Source organism: Anomaloglossus baeobatrachus, chromosome 1 (assembly GCF_048569485.1).
Source record: "Anomaloglossus baeobatrachus isolate aAnoBae1 chromosome 1, aAnoBae1.hap1, whole genome shotgun sequence".
Lineage (NCBI taxonomy): Eukaryota > Metazoa > Chordata > Amphibia > Anura > Aromobatidae > Anomaloglossus > Anomaloglossus baeobatrachus.
The window spans coordinates 856,806,867-856,822,979 of NC_134353.1; the positions used below are offsets into that span (position 1 = coordinate 856,806,867).

General features: G+C 51.0%; 1 protein-coding gene across 3 annotated transcripts in view; it reads right to left on the bottom strand.

Moving 5' to 3' along the window:
- Positions 1 to 4,358: 4,358 nt before the first annotated feature.
- Positions 4,359 to 16,113, bottom strand: part of SDHAF1 (succinate dehydrogenase complex assembly factor 1) — a 34,909-nt gene continuing 23,154 nt past the window's right edge. For all 3 annotated transcript variants that reach the window (XM_075342408.1, XM_075342401.1, XM_075342393.1), the window contains exon 3: positions 4,359 to 4,745. The gene's annotated coding sequence lies outside the window, so the exon portion shown is untranslated. The remainder of the gene's footprint in view (positions 4,746 to 16,113) is intronic.

Genomic DNA, 16,113 nt, shown 5'->3' on the forward strand with positions numbered 1-16,113 from the left:
ACCAAGGGGGAATGTGATGCCCATGGACTATTCAGGGCGTCACAGGGTACTGCACTTTCTATTCTTGGTGCAGTATTCAACCCCTCATGGTTCTTGGTTCCCAATCTATGTTATTGCCTCCATCAGCAACCAAAATTCCAACCACACCTTACACCACACCCTGTAAGACACACTAGTGGGCTGCTGAGCTGGAATAGGGCCGCCCACCTAGGGGTCAGGCAGACTGGTGGGAGGGAAGTAGTCAGTGAAGTGGTAGCCCTCGAGAAGTGAGGAGCTGGGGAGTGAGTGGCTCCCTGTTTGTGGCAGGTTGGGTTGCAGATGGTGTTCTGGGCCGAAGGAGTCGGGAGACCCGGTCGCAGGGTATTGAGGCCTGGGTGCCTGGACCCGGTCTTGGAGGACGGGAGGCATTTGAGTCTAATAACCGGTCCGGAACTGAAAGCATGGCGGGGTACAGGACCCTATTTCGGGGAGGAGCTTCAGGCAACCCGGCAATTAACCTGCGGAGGATAGTGACTTTATGGACTGTCCCCAAGAAGCTCAGATCAGGGGCACTAGCGCAACGAGGGGGATAGGGCTTTCCAACCCATGCAGCCCACAGAAATCCCAAGCACAGCTCCACTACAACAAGGAGGGAGCGGGGCCCGGACAGCTTTAAGCCAACGGGCCAGCAGAACACTTTGAATTTGTGCACGAAGGCAGGCTCCATGTGCATCCGGCAGTACTATAGGGGATGGATACCCGGACGGGTTCCCCCCAAGAGGGCAGCGGCACCCAGAGACTTGATTCGCCTTGTCGTCAGTCTGCTTTGCGGTCGCACCATCACCGATGCTGCCTGAGTGGGTATGTGAGCCTCCCCTGCTTCCAACTGGCCCTGCGCAACCCCGCTCCACCATCATCCAGAGTCCCGGGGCCTTCCCCTACCCGTGGAGGGAACGTTAGCTGGCTGCCCCACTCCATCTCCCCCGTGTACTCCCCTTACCGTGAACCACGGGTGGCGTCACAAACTCTTATGCCCTGTAAATAGTCCCCTTTACATTTGAGTGGCTGCAAGCCCTCGGGTCTGGAGACCCTCGAGCCACAGCAGACCCCGGATCCGAGCGGTTTGACCGCTGCAGTGGCGGCACACTTTCATTTTCTATCTGGTCCTCACAATTCAGTCCATGTCAATTTCGCTGACCATTCACCCATTGTTCCTTCCCTCCAAATTCAAGAAGCCACCATTCATTAGCTGCACAAAACATCAAACCTGCCATTGTCACAAAATAGTGAATGTTATCCACATCACATGGTTTTAGTGTTATTCTGACTGGTTGGTTTTTTTTTTTTTTACCTCCCAGTATTTTTAAGCCAAAATCAGGCGTGGGGGGAGGGGGATGCAGAACTGGTGCACGTTTCTATTAGGCTATATGCGCACGTTGCGTACAGTCACTGCAGAAATTTCTGCAGCGATCTGAAAAGCACATGTGCGCTTTAAATCGCTGCAGAAATGTCCGTAGTGAAAAAAAAAAAAGCCGATTCCATGCGCTCTGCCTGCAGCTCCTGCCATAGACAGAGCAGGAGCTGCCGGCAAAGCGCACGGAAGTAGTGACATGTCACTTCTTAGAACGCAGCGCTTCGGCAGAAGCCGAAGCGCTGCGCTCTAAAACGCCACGTGCGCACGGCCCCTGCACAATCTCCATAGATTGTGCAGGGGACGCAGGACGCATGCAGTTACGCTGCGCTACAAAGCGCAGCGTAACTGCATGTATTTACGCAACGTGCGCACATAGCCTAATACTTATTGTCTGTTTGTTCCACTTCTTATTTTGGTTTACAAATACTGACGTAAAAAAAACTCAAACACTCAACATGTGCATGTGGTCTTAAGCAATGTGCCCAAGGGAGCTCGCAGGTACGTCCGCAGGTTTCCCGCAGCAGCTCCCCGGAATGATATATGTATAGCTGCGGTGATTCCAGCGAAATAGCTGCGGTAAACCTGCGGACATTCATGCGACTTACCTGCAGAATTCCCGCCCTCTATCTCCATAATGGAGGGCCGGGATTTCCGGAGGAATAATTGACATGCAGTTACGTGCGGCTGCTGGACATCTGCAGCATATTCCGCAGCCGCACATACCACAGCATGGACACAAACACTCCCCATGTCCCATAGGATAACATGGGAAGTGTCTGTACTTGCTAAAACCTGCGGATTTATCTAGAAAATCCAGATGAATCCACAGGCTTTCCGCGGCAAAATCCGTGGGTACATAGTCCCGTGGGCACATAATTTGTTTTTGTCTGGACACATAATTTCACATGCCTTTATCAAACAGTCTTTAATGAACCGACCCTCAGTAAATGATCGTGAATATTTTGCTATCACGTTACTGAGGACAAAACTTGCTTTGCGGAAGTTTCATTTGACCTGTGAATACTCGAGAAAAAGTTTCTGTTTTTTAAGTGATGCTTTCAGCTGCTGACACTTCATTTCTGAGTTTGCCAGACAGTGCTTCATACTGTTCCCTGTGCTGCGTCATGTAATGTCTGCGCACATTCTAGTCCTTAAGCACTGCAATAAACTGAAAACAAATCAAACACTGGGCTTGCGCTCAGACCTCTGTGACAAAATATGTTTTCCCATTTTTTCTGAAATATTCGTTTTTCGGCAGCAAGCTTGCGGTTTTTTTTTTATGACGATGCAGTTTGATTTTATGGGGCTCTCTGTAAACTGAAAATGTCTGTTAGCAACTGCTCCCTTAGAAATGCATTATCGTCGGCTGCCCCTATAAAAAAATTGCCTTCATATACACTCTGCTGCCCCCCTTCAAATTGCAGTGCTCCAGCAGCCACCAGAACAAAGCACAGGGAGCGGACATATCATGGGTGCAATACTGCTCAGCACAAGGGATATTAAGAAATGAAAGGAATGGAGCAGAAAGGAGCAGCAAAGCTGGTGCCAGGACACAGGAAGCAAAGCATTAAAGAGGTGGTTCACCCATATTTTTTATTGTCTTGTTTGATATATTGAGAAACAGTGTTTCTCTCAAATACCTTATGTTGACAATAGTGCCTGTAAGAGGCCCTATTGCAGACTGCTGTTCCCCGCTCCGTGACTTTTGAACTCTGTGACCTCGGGGATCCGGTGACGTCATGTCAAGTGCCGCCCACGTCACATCCCTGCGGCCGGCCTCAGTCTTCCTGACTCACTGAGCTGTGGGCGGTGTTTCACCATTGTGACAGCACAGCGCGTCTCCAGCTTGCAGCGTTCTGCTGTGAGGGAGGAGGGAGCAGATGGGCTGTGACGAGCGGTGAAACACCGCCTACAGCTCAGTGAGTCAGGAAGACTGCAGCTGGCCGCAGGGATGTGACTTGTGGAGACCTTGACGTCACCGGAGCGGGGAACAGCGGTCTGCAATAGCGCCTATCAAAGGCACCATTGCCAACATAAGGTATTTGAGAGAAACATTGTTTCTCAATATAATATCGAACTAGACAATAAAAAATATGGGTGAACCACCCCTTTAAAGGCATGAAACTTATCGGACAAGGTATATGGGGACCTTCAGGTGCATTGTTCTTAAGGATTTAGGGCAAAAACAGTAACTGAAGTAGGGTAGTGAAAAGCTCTTTAAGGATTTGTGAAGTTCTCACGCTGCTACACAGCACAGCTTTGCAGATTATTTAGTGGTTACACCCTACACCCTGGTAAGGCAGATCAGCTCCTATTTAAATTGACAAACACGTTACAGACCTGTCCATCAGCCTCCTCCAAATGAAAATCAGTTTTCCCTTGAAGTGTTTTTCAACTTGAGGAGGCCGATGGACAGGTCTGATCACATACGCCTACAGCAGCAGCCATTGTGTAAAGGAGAAACACAGTCTGACAGGACAACGGTACAAATAACTGCACTAGAACCTGTATTAGGGTAGGATTCCACTTGCGAGAGACTCGAGTGTATCTCGCATCGCATCTCCCGGAACGGCCTACCTCTCTCCCGACAGGAGCGGGTCAGCTGCATCTATTTCTATGCAGCTGAGACGCTCCCGTCGGGAAACAGGCAGGCCAACCCGTGAGATGCGATGCGAGATACACTAAAGTCTCTTGCAAGTAGAATCCTACACTTATATACTAGTGACTCAATCATGTCCAACATATTTGGTAAAATAAAGATACGGTGGCCAACCCCTTTAAAGAAAAAAGGTCAAGATCTTTAACATTGGAAATGCTGATTGAGATGGTTTTGCAGCACAATGCATGTGCTCATCTCCCCCTAGTGGTGAGGGCAGGTACGAGATATTAATGAATCATTTTACTTTTACCGACTCCAAAGCCTGAGAAGATGTATTATACAAGTCATCACACATCAGGAGTCTGATTTATCATTTATATTTATTCCACTTTATTTTTTTACAGTGGATTGCACAAATACTTTTCAGTGGCATCATAACTTTCCCAGCTTAAATACCTTGTGCTTGATCTCTTGGCTTTACACACAAAAATTAAAAGGGAATATAAATTAGCTGTACATATAAGGTAGTTAGATACAAAATAGTTATATACAGGTAGTAAAGTAAATCCATATTAAGTTTCTCAGTCCATGGGACATCCCCATCCTACAGCGGTGTGCGGTGTCCATCCACGGCGCAGGCGCTGCATCTCCTCAGTCCCTCTGGATTCATTGTGGTCGTGGCACAGAGAAGGGAAACTCTGGCTGCATGTCTGATACCTGCTGGTTACAGAGCCAGCGTCTCACAGCAGCGTCCTGAGGAGAAAACACAAACCAGTTAGTTTACACTTAACTGAACCTTCAAGCATTTACTATTTCTATGGTATCAATATAAAATTCACCACATTACACAAAAATGCATCCGCTCACACCAGAGCCTGTGCCCACAGACCCCCAATCCAGCTTTCCTATACTACAAATACAAGGAGAACATGCAGACGTCACGCAGGTGATCCTGCACCATCACAGGACCACACTCCAGATATGCACATACATAGAAATTCAGGAACATTAAGTGCAATGAAGGGTACAATGTCATCTGGGGTCCTGGGGAGACCGCCCGTGTGCACTCATGGCTGCTACCAAACAAATACACATCAGAGTGATGAGCAATGACGATCCTGAGATCACCGCTCATCAGTGTCCCGGGTCACGTGGAGTGGCTGCTGCTCAAAGTCTATAGAGCCTCATTATTATTCTGAGGCTTCATAGCGTTTGATCTAGGTAATCGAGGAACATCGTGGAATGCGCTGGACTACAACGGACTTGGGAACTTTGCTTTCTAATAAATGGGTGAACGAGGGACAGTCTATTGTTTTCATATTTTTTTTTGTTTTTATGTTTTTCAGGATTCTATTTGTGGACAGCGGCGGATTCCCTGGACTACATCGGACCTAGATGTTTTTTTTTATATATAAAATGGTAAACCAGGGAAAGTGTGGAGGGTTTTTTTTGGAGGGGGGAGGGGGACCTTTTGTGAGTGTTTTCTCTCTTTTTACTTGCTGGGTTTGGAATGGGGGTGATTGATAGATGCATCTCCATTACTAACACCAGGGCTTGATGCCAGCCAACACTACACAGCTGACATCAACCCCAACTACCATTACCTTGATTGCTACCGCACCAGAGCAATTGGGAAGAGCCACGCCGAAGTGCCAGAATTGGAGCATCTCATGTAATGCGCCACTGCAGGCTGCTATTTTTAGTCTGGGAAGGGCCCAATAACAATCCCAGCCTAATAATGTCAGCCTGCAGCTGTCTGCTTTATCTTGCTAGCTATCAAAAATAGGATAGGTGGAGGCCTCATTCTTTTTTTTTTATAAATTATTTATTCGGTTAAACCAAGCTAAACATACTTTAGTGCCAAATGAAAGGCACTAAGTGATTCAAGTGTATAATATGTAGGGGAGTTTGTGACATTATATATATATATATATATATATTATAAATATATATATATATATATATATTATAAATATATATATATATATTATAAATATATATATATATATTATAAATATATATATATATTATAAATATATATATATATTATAAATATATATATATATATATATAATAAATATATATATTATAAATATATATATATATATATATATATATATATATATATATATATATATTATAAATATATATATATCTATCATCTAGCTGAATGTATATACCGTATTTTTCGGACTATAAGACGCACCTGACCATAAGACGCACCCTGGTTTTAGAGGAGGAAAATAGGAAAATAAAATTTTAACCAAAAAATATGGTCATGACACACTTATGGGGCGAGGATCTGCTGCTGACACTGTTATGGGGGTAATGTCCCCAAATTCTCTACTAAGGTACCCCATTCTGATAAGGATCCTCCTGCCTTGTATATGATCCTGCTCATATACCCCCCATCCTGCTAATAATATACCCCCCATCCATCCTGCTCATGATATGCCCCCATCCATCCTGCTCAAGATATGCCCCCATCCATCCTGCTCAAGATATGCCCCCATCCATCCTGCTCAAGATATGCCCCCATCCATCCTGCTCATGATATGCCCCCATCCATCCTGCTCATGATATGCCCCCATCCATCCTGCTCATGATATGCCCCCATCCATCCTGCTCATGATATGCCCCCATCCATCCTGCTCATGATATGCCCCCATCCATCCTGCTCATGATATGCCCCCATCCATCCTGCTCATGATATGCCCCCATCCATCCTGCTCATGATATGCCCCCATCCATCCTGCTCATGATATGCCCCCATCCATCCTGCTCATGATATGCCCCCATCCATCCTGCTCATGATATGCCCCCATCCATCCTGCTCATGAAATGCCCCCATCCATCCTGCTCATGAAATGCCCCCATCCTGGTAAATGGCGTGTATCCTGTGGCACAGGAAAAAAAAAAAAAACGTTTATACTTACCCTTCCTCACTCCCTGAAGCACCGATCTCCGTCTCAGCTGCAGCGTCGCTGTGTGGAGCCGTCACCGGTGTCTGCAGCATCGCGTCTTCCTGTCTGTGCCGGCGGTAAGCTGATCGATTCTGGTGGATACTAGCGGCGCGAACAGCGATGACGTCATCACGGTGCGCGCCGCTAGTGTCCAGATCAGCTGACCGCTGGCACAGACAGGAAGACGCGATGCTGCAGGGGGGCGGCTCCACACACTGTGACGGGTGAGTACACTGATTCACTGCACCCCGCGCTGATAATGATGCACGGGGGGCAGTGAATACAGCCGCACATGATCACTCCATGCTGTAGTTGCCAGGGGTGATCACGGCCGGCTGCTAATTATGCACGCCCCCCCCCCCCCCCACCCACCTGTCAGCGCCGGTTTCGCTGAGAGATGATGGGCGGGAGGATGGGCGTGCATATGTAATGAGCGGGCCCACGTGGTCACGGCAGGCTGCTACAGCCTGCTGGTGCCGCCGATGACCCGCTCCACCCTCATTCCCCGCACCCGCAACCTTATAGTCAGACCATAAGACGCACCCCTCACTTTCCCCCAACATTTGGGGGGAAAAAAGTGCGTCTTATGGTCCGAAAAATACGGTACATATTGTTTGTGTAGGTGTGTGAATTGGGTGGTTATAGTGTTTATGAGATGGTGAAGGTTATAATTATGATGATTTCATACCACTATGATCTGGAATAATAAAGTTGTTTCTTTGCTTTCCCGTTTGCTCTGCTGCCTGGGTTTCAACCAAGTTTTTTGAGACAAAAATGCATGTAACAAAAAATGCAAGAAAAAAAAAATTAAACTAAGGTGCGAAATTGGTGCAGAAATTCTGTAGCGTCAAACACTCCACTAACACCGATTGTGGGAATGTACCATTACATGTTTTGGATGATATCAATGAGGTTATTACACTGTGTTTCAAATTCAAATTATTATGCAAAAAATATTTTTTCATATTTTCCTAAATTACCGTATTTTTCGCTTTATAAGACGCACTTTTCTTCCCCCAAATTTTGGGGGAAAGTAGGGGGTGCGTCTTATAATCCGAATATACGGGGGGGGGGGGTGTATGTATATATATACATATATATATATATATATATACACACATATATATATATACACACACACACACACACACACACACACACACACACACACACACACACACACACACACAGAGTCCAGTGGAGGTGCAGGCAGCTCTGGAGCGTGCTGGGGACTGCTTGGAGCTGGGAGCGGCAGCCTTTGATCTCCTGCTCTCCCGCTCATATAATATGCACAGCCGCTGTCCATCAGAAGCGTGGTGCTGAAACTGCATCGCGCTGATGGGCTGAGGGAGCTGTGCATATTATCTGCCTGTGCTTACCTTTGATTGCACAGGATCCCCCCTCCCCCTGTGTTAGATATGGCGTCCCGTGCTGCTGCTGTAGTAAAAGACTAAATTACTTACCGGTAATGGGATTTTCCTGAGTCCACGACAGCACCCACGAGAGAGGGATCCGCCCCCTTCAGGACAGGAAACCTACAGATAAAAAAGGGGCAGTCCCCCTCCCTCATCAGTTGGTTGCAGAGAACCGGGAGAGGAACCGCCAAAGAATGAATATACAAAATAGACAACTCCCAGGACACCAAAAAAGGCGAAAAAACAAACCAGAAAGGGCAGGGGTGTAAAGGGTGCTGTCGTGGACTCAGGAAAATCCCATTACCGGTAAGTAATTTAGTCTTTTCCTTTCGTCACGACAGCACCCACGAGAGACTTAGAGAGATTACACTCAGAGGGCGGGAAAAAACAGCGCGAAGGGCCAAGCCACCCACGGAAGACAGGCGAAGAACAAAGGCCAGCCGGCAGAGCCAAAAGGGCGGACGGAGAAGACCAGGGTGCAGCCGTACAATACCAGCGAAGGAGACACCGGCCAGAACCACCCAAGGGGGAGACCACCGGTCAGAGGAACTCGCTGCACCGCAGACGACGGGGAACAGCAGCTCACAGCCATCGGGACAAGGGACGGCACGCCACGCAAGGACCACAGACGGAAGCCTGAAAGACAAGAACAAAGAACGTAGACCAATCCCCCCACCAAGGGGCCGACCGAGCGACAGAGGCAAGGACAGAGCCCCACAAAACGAAGGAATGGAGAAAACACCCCGCGCGGGAAGAACCCAAAGACACCCCGTGCAGCAGGAGAACAACCAGGACCGGAACGCCCCAAGGAGGGAAGGACCAACGGACAGTGTCAGACAGGCGCAAACACGCCCAGGAGAGGCAAGGGCGACCAAGACACAGAGGAACAGGCACAGCACCGCACTGGACGAGGAGAAGAAGAGACTCAGAGGAGAAGCAGGAAGCCCGAGGCGCCAGGCCAGGAGGAAGGCCAGGGAGGCGCAAGACGACAGAGGCGCAAGGCAAGAGCGCCGCAAGGAGCAAGCACCAAAGCGCAAGACCCAGAGACGCAGGAGGAGAACACAGGCCCACACGACCAGGAGGGACGGAGGCACAGAGGCCCTGAGGCACAGAAGCACAGGGCCCAGGACGCACAGAACCCAAGAGGCACAGAGCCCAAGAGACACAGAGCCCCAAGAGGCACAGAGCCCCAAGAGGCACAGAGCCCCAAGAGGCACAGAGCCCCAAGAGGCACAGAGCCCCAAGAGGCACAGAGCCCCAAGAGGCACAGAGCCCCAAGAGGCACAGAGCCCCAAGAGGCACAGAGCCCCAAGAGGCACAGAGCCCCAAGAGGCACAGAGCCCCAAGAGGCCCCGAGGCCCAGAGACCCCGAGGCAGAGAGGCGAAGAGGCACAGAGGCACGGATGCCAAGAGGGAAGAGGCAGCGAGGCACAAGGGCCAAGAGGCACAGAGGCCCAGAGGCACAGAGGCACAAGGGCCAAGACGAGATAGGCCAAGAGGTACAGAGGCCAAGAGGGACAGAAGCCCAAAGGCACAGAAGTCCAGAGGCACAGAAACCCAGAGGCACAGAAGGCCTGAGGCACAGACGGCCTGAGGCACAGACGGCCAGAGGCCACGAAGTCCTGAAGCAGGATACACAGAGGTCCCGAGGCACAGAGGACAAGAGACACAGAGGCCAAGAGGCACAGAGCCCAAGAGGTGCAGAGTCCAAGAGGCGCAGAGGCCAAGAGGCGCAGAGGCCAAGAGGCACAGAGGGCAGGAGGCCAGGAGACAGAGAGGGCAGGAGAGACAGAGGCCCGAGGCCAGGAGGCCCAGAAACAGGAGGACAGGAGGCACAGAGGCACGGGGCCCCGAGGACCAAGGCCGGGAAGGCCAGTAAGCCACAGAGGCCCAGAAGCCACAAAGGCCAGAAAGGCCAGGGGGCCCAGAGACCGGGAAGGCCGGAGGCCAGGAGGCAAGGAAGCACAGAGGCCAAGAGGCCACAGAGGCAGGCGGCCAGAAACCACAAGGCATAGAGACCCGAGGCCAGGAGGCACCGAGGCCAGGAGGCACCGAGGCCAGGCAGAGAAGCCCGAAGCCAGGAGGCACAGAGGCCCGAGGCAAGGAAGAACAGAGGCCCCAAGGCCAGGAGGCACATAGGCCCAAGGCCAAGAGGTACCGAGGGACAGATGCACGAGGACAGGAAGCACGAGGTCAAGAAGCACGAGACCCAAGCACGAGGCCAGGAAGCACGAACCAAGGAGCACGAGACCAGAAGGCACCGAGGACCGAGGCCCCGAAACACAGAAGCCCAGAGGCCCCGAGGCCACACAGGCGCAGAAGGCCACACAGGCGCAGAAGGCCACACAGGCGCAGAAGGCCACACAGGCGCAGAAGGCCACACAGGCGCAGAAGGCCACACAGGCGCAGAAGGCCACACAGGCGCAGAAGGCCACACAGGCGCAGAAGGCCACACAGGCGCAGAAGGCCACACAGGAACAGAGGCCAACCGGAACAGAGGCCAACCGGAACAGAGGCCAACCGGCACAGAGGCCAACCGGCACAGAGGCCAACCAGGCACAGAGGGCAAACAGGCACAGAGGGCAAACAGGCACAGAGGGCAAACAGGCACAGAGGGCAAACAGGCACAGAGGGCAAACAGGCACAGAGGGCAAACAGGCACAGAGGGCAAACAGGCACAGAGGGCAAACAGGCACAGAGGGCAAACAGGCACAGAGGGCAAACAGGCACAGAGGGCAAACAGGCACAGAGGGCAAACAGGCACAGAGGGCAAACAGGCACAGAGGGCAAACAGGCACAGAGGGCAAACAGGCACAGAGGGCAAACAGGCACAGAGGGCAAACAGGCACAGAGGGCAAACAGGCACAGAGGGCAAACAGGCACAGAGGGCAAACAGGCACAGAGGGCAAACAGGCACAGAGGGCAAACAGGCACAGAGGGCAAACAGGCACAGAGGGCAAACAGGCACAGAGGGCAAACAGGCACAGAGGCCAACAGGCACCGAGGCCAACAAGCACCCGAGGCAAACAGGCACCCGAGGCAAACAGGCACCCGAGGCAAACAGGCACCGCAACAGGCATCGAAGCAAACAGGCCCCAAGACAAACAGGCAGAAGGGCCAAGAAGCCAGTAGGCCCCGAGGCCACAAAAGCCAGGAGGCCACAGAAGCCAGCAGGCCACGAGGCCATAGAAGACAGGAGGCCAAGAGGCCACATAAGTCAGGAGGCCATGAGGCCACAGAAGACAGGAGGCCACCAGAGGGCAAGAGGTCCGGAGACCACACAGCCACAGAGGACAGGAAGCCACCGGGCAGGCGACCACAGAGGCCAGGAGGACACAGAGGCCAGGAGGAGACCGGAGCCAGGAGGCCACAGAGGCCAGGCGGCCACAGGGGCCAGGACCACAGGGCAAAGGTCCACCGAGGCCCGGAGGCCATAGGGGTCAGGGGGACCCAGGGGCCCAGGAGCACAGAGGCAGGAGGCACAGAGGACACCGAGTACAGACCAAGAGGCACCCCGGCGCACACCCCAGGGCAGACACCACCAGGACGCCGGCCACAGCACAGCAGGAGGGATGCCGCCGGCAGAGGACTGACCGAGAAGGGGAGCACCCCCTGGACAGAAGGGCAGGGGGAAGGGCAGGCAGAGATCGATAACCAAGCCCCCCCCCCCTGCCGCAGAAGCAGGAGCACAGCGCCCGGGACACAGACGCTGGACGCGCCAGGCCCAGGACACCCCCCCCCCCCCACGTGCATACGCCAAGCAGCCGGGAAGACGCAGGCACGCGTCAGGGAGAGGCACGGGCCCGACCGCCATAGACTCACCCGCACCGCAGCGTCCGGCCCGGATGGAGGGGACCCCGGGCTTCACTAGGAACCTTCCCGGCCGCTCCCCTGGAAGTGCTCCCGCATACTTCCGGGTCACTGCAGCAGGGAAGCGTGCACCTTCGACTCGGCAGGGCCCCCCCTGCCGCGCACACGTCTGGGAGGAGCACACCCTGCTGCAGGCGCCATAACCCCCGGAGGCAAAGCCAGGCAGGGGAAAGAGGACGAGGTGCACCGGAGGACGGAGTCCACGAGGGGAGCTCCACCGACCGTGCTTCCGGATCCAGAGCTCCGCCGTTCCCTAGGAGACCGCACGGACTCAACAGGACCCAGGCACTGTAGGTTCCTCTCCATGCAGGACAGGAAACCAACTGATGAGGGAGGGGGACTGCCCCTTTTTTATCTGTAGGTTTCCTGTCCTGAAGGGGGCGGATCCCTCTCTCGTGGGTGCTGTCGTGACGAAAGGAAAATAATAAACTCTTTACTCACCTCCTCCAGTGTCTGCCCGGTCTCCCTCCTGCTGGCTGTGATTAGACATGCAGAGATATCTCTCTCTGCTGTCCCGATCACATGACCAGCACTACGGTAGAACCAGGAAGTAGGAAGTGCAGGAGACAGGAGGAGTTCAACCCCGAGGAGGGAGACAGAGACAGGACAGTGCTGCAGAAGGTAAGGACAGAGTTTATTTTACTAAAAGCAGCAACATGGGGGCGATATGCCACAGAGGCTGATGTGGCCCTGCCTGCCTGCCACAGAGGCTGATGTGGCCCTGCCTGCCTGCCACAGAGGCTGATGTGGCCCTGCCTGCCTGCCACAGAGGCTGATGTGGCCCTGCCTGCCTGCCACAGAGGCTGATGTGGCCCTGCCTGCCTGCCACAGAGGCTGATGTGGCCCTGCCTGCCTGCCACAGAGGCTGATGTGGCCCTGCCTGCCTGCCACAGAGGGTGATGTGGCCCTGCCTGCCTGCCACAGAGGGTGATGTGGCCCTGCCTGCCTGCCACAGAGGGTGATGTGGCCCTGCCTGCCTGCCACAGAGGGTGATGTGGCCCTGTCTGCCTGCCACAGAGGGTGATGTGGCCCTGTCTGCCTGCCACAGTGGCCCTGTCTGCCTGCCACAGTGGCCCTGTCTGCCTGCCACAGTGGCCCTGTCTGCCTGCCACAGTGGCCCTGTCTGCCTGCCACAGTGGCCCTGTCTGCCTGCCACAGTGGCCCTGTCTGCCAGCCATAGAGGATGTGTGCCAGCCATAGGGGAAATGTGGCATCACTGGGGGACGTGTTCAATATAAGGTGGCCATATCCAGATTAAGGGGGCTAATTTTAGGATGAGGGGGCTATGAGGGACATATACCCTATATTATTTGTTAGACGGACACTGGCATTATAAGACGGACCCCATTTATTAAAAAAATCTCTATTCCTTCACCAAATTTGGGGGTGCGTCTTATAATCAGGTGCGTCTTATAAAGCGAAAAATACGGTAACTTTATGCGTTGTAGTCATTGTTATTTTCCAGTCATCTACTATTCCAGTATAATTGAAATGTTTTTGATCAAACTGCCTATGAAAACAGTATATTTTTAAAAATAATAAACACTCAAAATGCATGTTCCAAATTATTATGCACAGCAGAGTTTTCAACCTTTTTATTTTTATTTTGAAAAACAAAATGGACAATTGTGACATTATAAGCATTATCAGCTTATTACAAAATGAAATCAAGCTGTTTTCAAGTCAAAACTTAATTCTAGGTGATGTTACAGTTGCACATAGGACCCCTTGTTTGAAAGAAGCTTCTGAACTTTCTAGTCCATTGAATTTGTCAGTTTTTGGATGATTTGTGCTTCAATTGTTTTGCATGTGGACAGAATACCCTCCCAGAGCCATTGCTTAGATGTGAACTGCCTCCCACCATCAAACACTCCTTTTGATGATGCTCCAGGGGTTCTCAATGGGGTTAAGGTCAGGGGAAGATGGTGGCCACACTATAAGTTTGTCCTCTTTTATGCCGATAGCAGCCAGAGATGCAGATGTGTTATTTGCAGCATGAGACGGTGCATTATCATGCATGAAAATGATCTTGCTGCGGAATGCACGGTTCTTCCTCCTGAACCATGGCAGGAAGTGCTGTTTTAGAAACTCCACAAAGATTATGGAGTTCATCTTTACCCCTTCAGGGATCCTAAAGGGGCCAACAATCTCTCTCCCCATGATTCCAGCCCAAAACATTACTCCACCTCCTCCTTGTTGGCGCCTTAGCCGTGTTTTCATGGGGTGTCCATCAACCAGCCATCCTCCACTCCATCCATCTGGACCATCGAGCGTTGTACGGCACTCATCGGTGAACAAAACAGTTTGGAAGTCAGTCTTCATGTTTGGTTTGGCCCACTGGAGCCGTTTCTGCTTGTGTGCAGTGGATAGAGGTGGTCGACAGGATGGCTTACGCACAGCTGCAAACCTCTGAAGGACCCTGCATCTTGTTGTTCGGGGGACGTTGGAGGCACCAGCAGCTTCAAAAACTTGTCTGCTGCTATGACAAGGCATTTTAGCAGCTGCTCTTTTAACCTGATGCAATTGCCTGTTGGAAAGAGTCCTCAATGTTTCCTTATCAGCACGCACACGCGTGTGCTGTGAATCAGCTACATACTTCATGATTGTGCGATGATCACGATGAATGTTGATTGTAGTCATGCCTTGACCTAAATACTCCACAATTTGTTGCTTCTCAGCAGCCGACACATCCTTTTTCTTTCCCATTTTGGCAAAAAATGTAGGCTGCTTAATAATGTGGAACAGCCTTCTTAAGTAGTCTTGCCTTTATTTGGACACCCCTGCCAAACTAATGTGCACAGGTATCTGTAATTGCTTTCAGTGATATAAAGAGCCCTGACACACATCACCAGCAATGAGTTTAAATGACAAACAAAAAATTTCTGACCTTATCACTCCTAAACTCTTTTTGCATAATAATTTGGAACACAGTGTAATGGTTGTAAGAGAAATGTTCTGGCATGCTGAATGCACTTGGGCAGGAAAATCATCAAGATCCACTGCTGGCAATTTCCTCTGCAATTGCTGACCAATCATGTCCCTGAGGTGCTCAATGGGAGACAAATGCAGAGAAGCAGCAGGCTTTGTCCATGGGACTCATCACTGAGGAGGATAGACCGCCATTTCCACCTCCAACTGGAGACGCGACATACGCAAGGACCATCACACCGATGCTACTCCCAGGATTATGATGTGGTGTGGCATAATGTACGGTAACCGGACCCCTTTAGTCTTCATTCCAGGTGCACCAACAGCTTGGTGTTATACTCATTTAGTGATGGAACCACTGGTACGGTCATTTCTCCAAAGTGTCCCAGGAGCAGTTGTTCATAGTGTGAGCTACCATGGCCTTCAGTGTCTCTCAACAAGCTCATCTGAGATATCATTGACTGGCAGTTGCATAGGGAGCTGCCAGCAGAGGATTTTGATAATTTGACCAAGTACACTGAGCGTGGCAGGACATTTCCTCAGATAACAATTAATAACCTCATTTATAGCAGTCATGTGTGAGAAATTCTGCACATGGTGCTCATATTTAATACTGAATAAATCAAGATATTTTGAAAATGTTTCCATTTTTCATAATTTGCAGATCACTAACATGTCTAGCCATCCTGCAATTTCCATAATTCCAGGACGTTTTCTTCTTGTGTTGCATGTCGGGATGTGTATGTATTGTCAATGCAAAGATGCAAGTCCTTGAAATAAGTGACCATGATCTTGGCGGTTACATATTTTGCTCGTTACCTTTTGACATATATACATCGTACCGTGGAAATTCAAGCTGTTATTGCAAAATGCCATTTCCCACCAGCACAAATAAGAAGTGATTGGGCAAATGCAATGTTACTATAGGAGGATTTAACCAGTAGA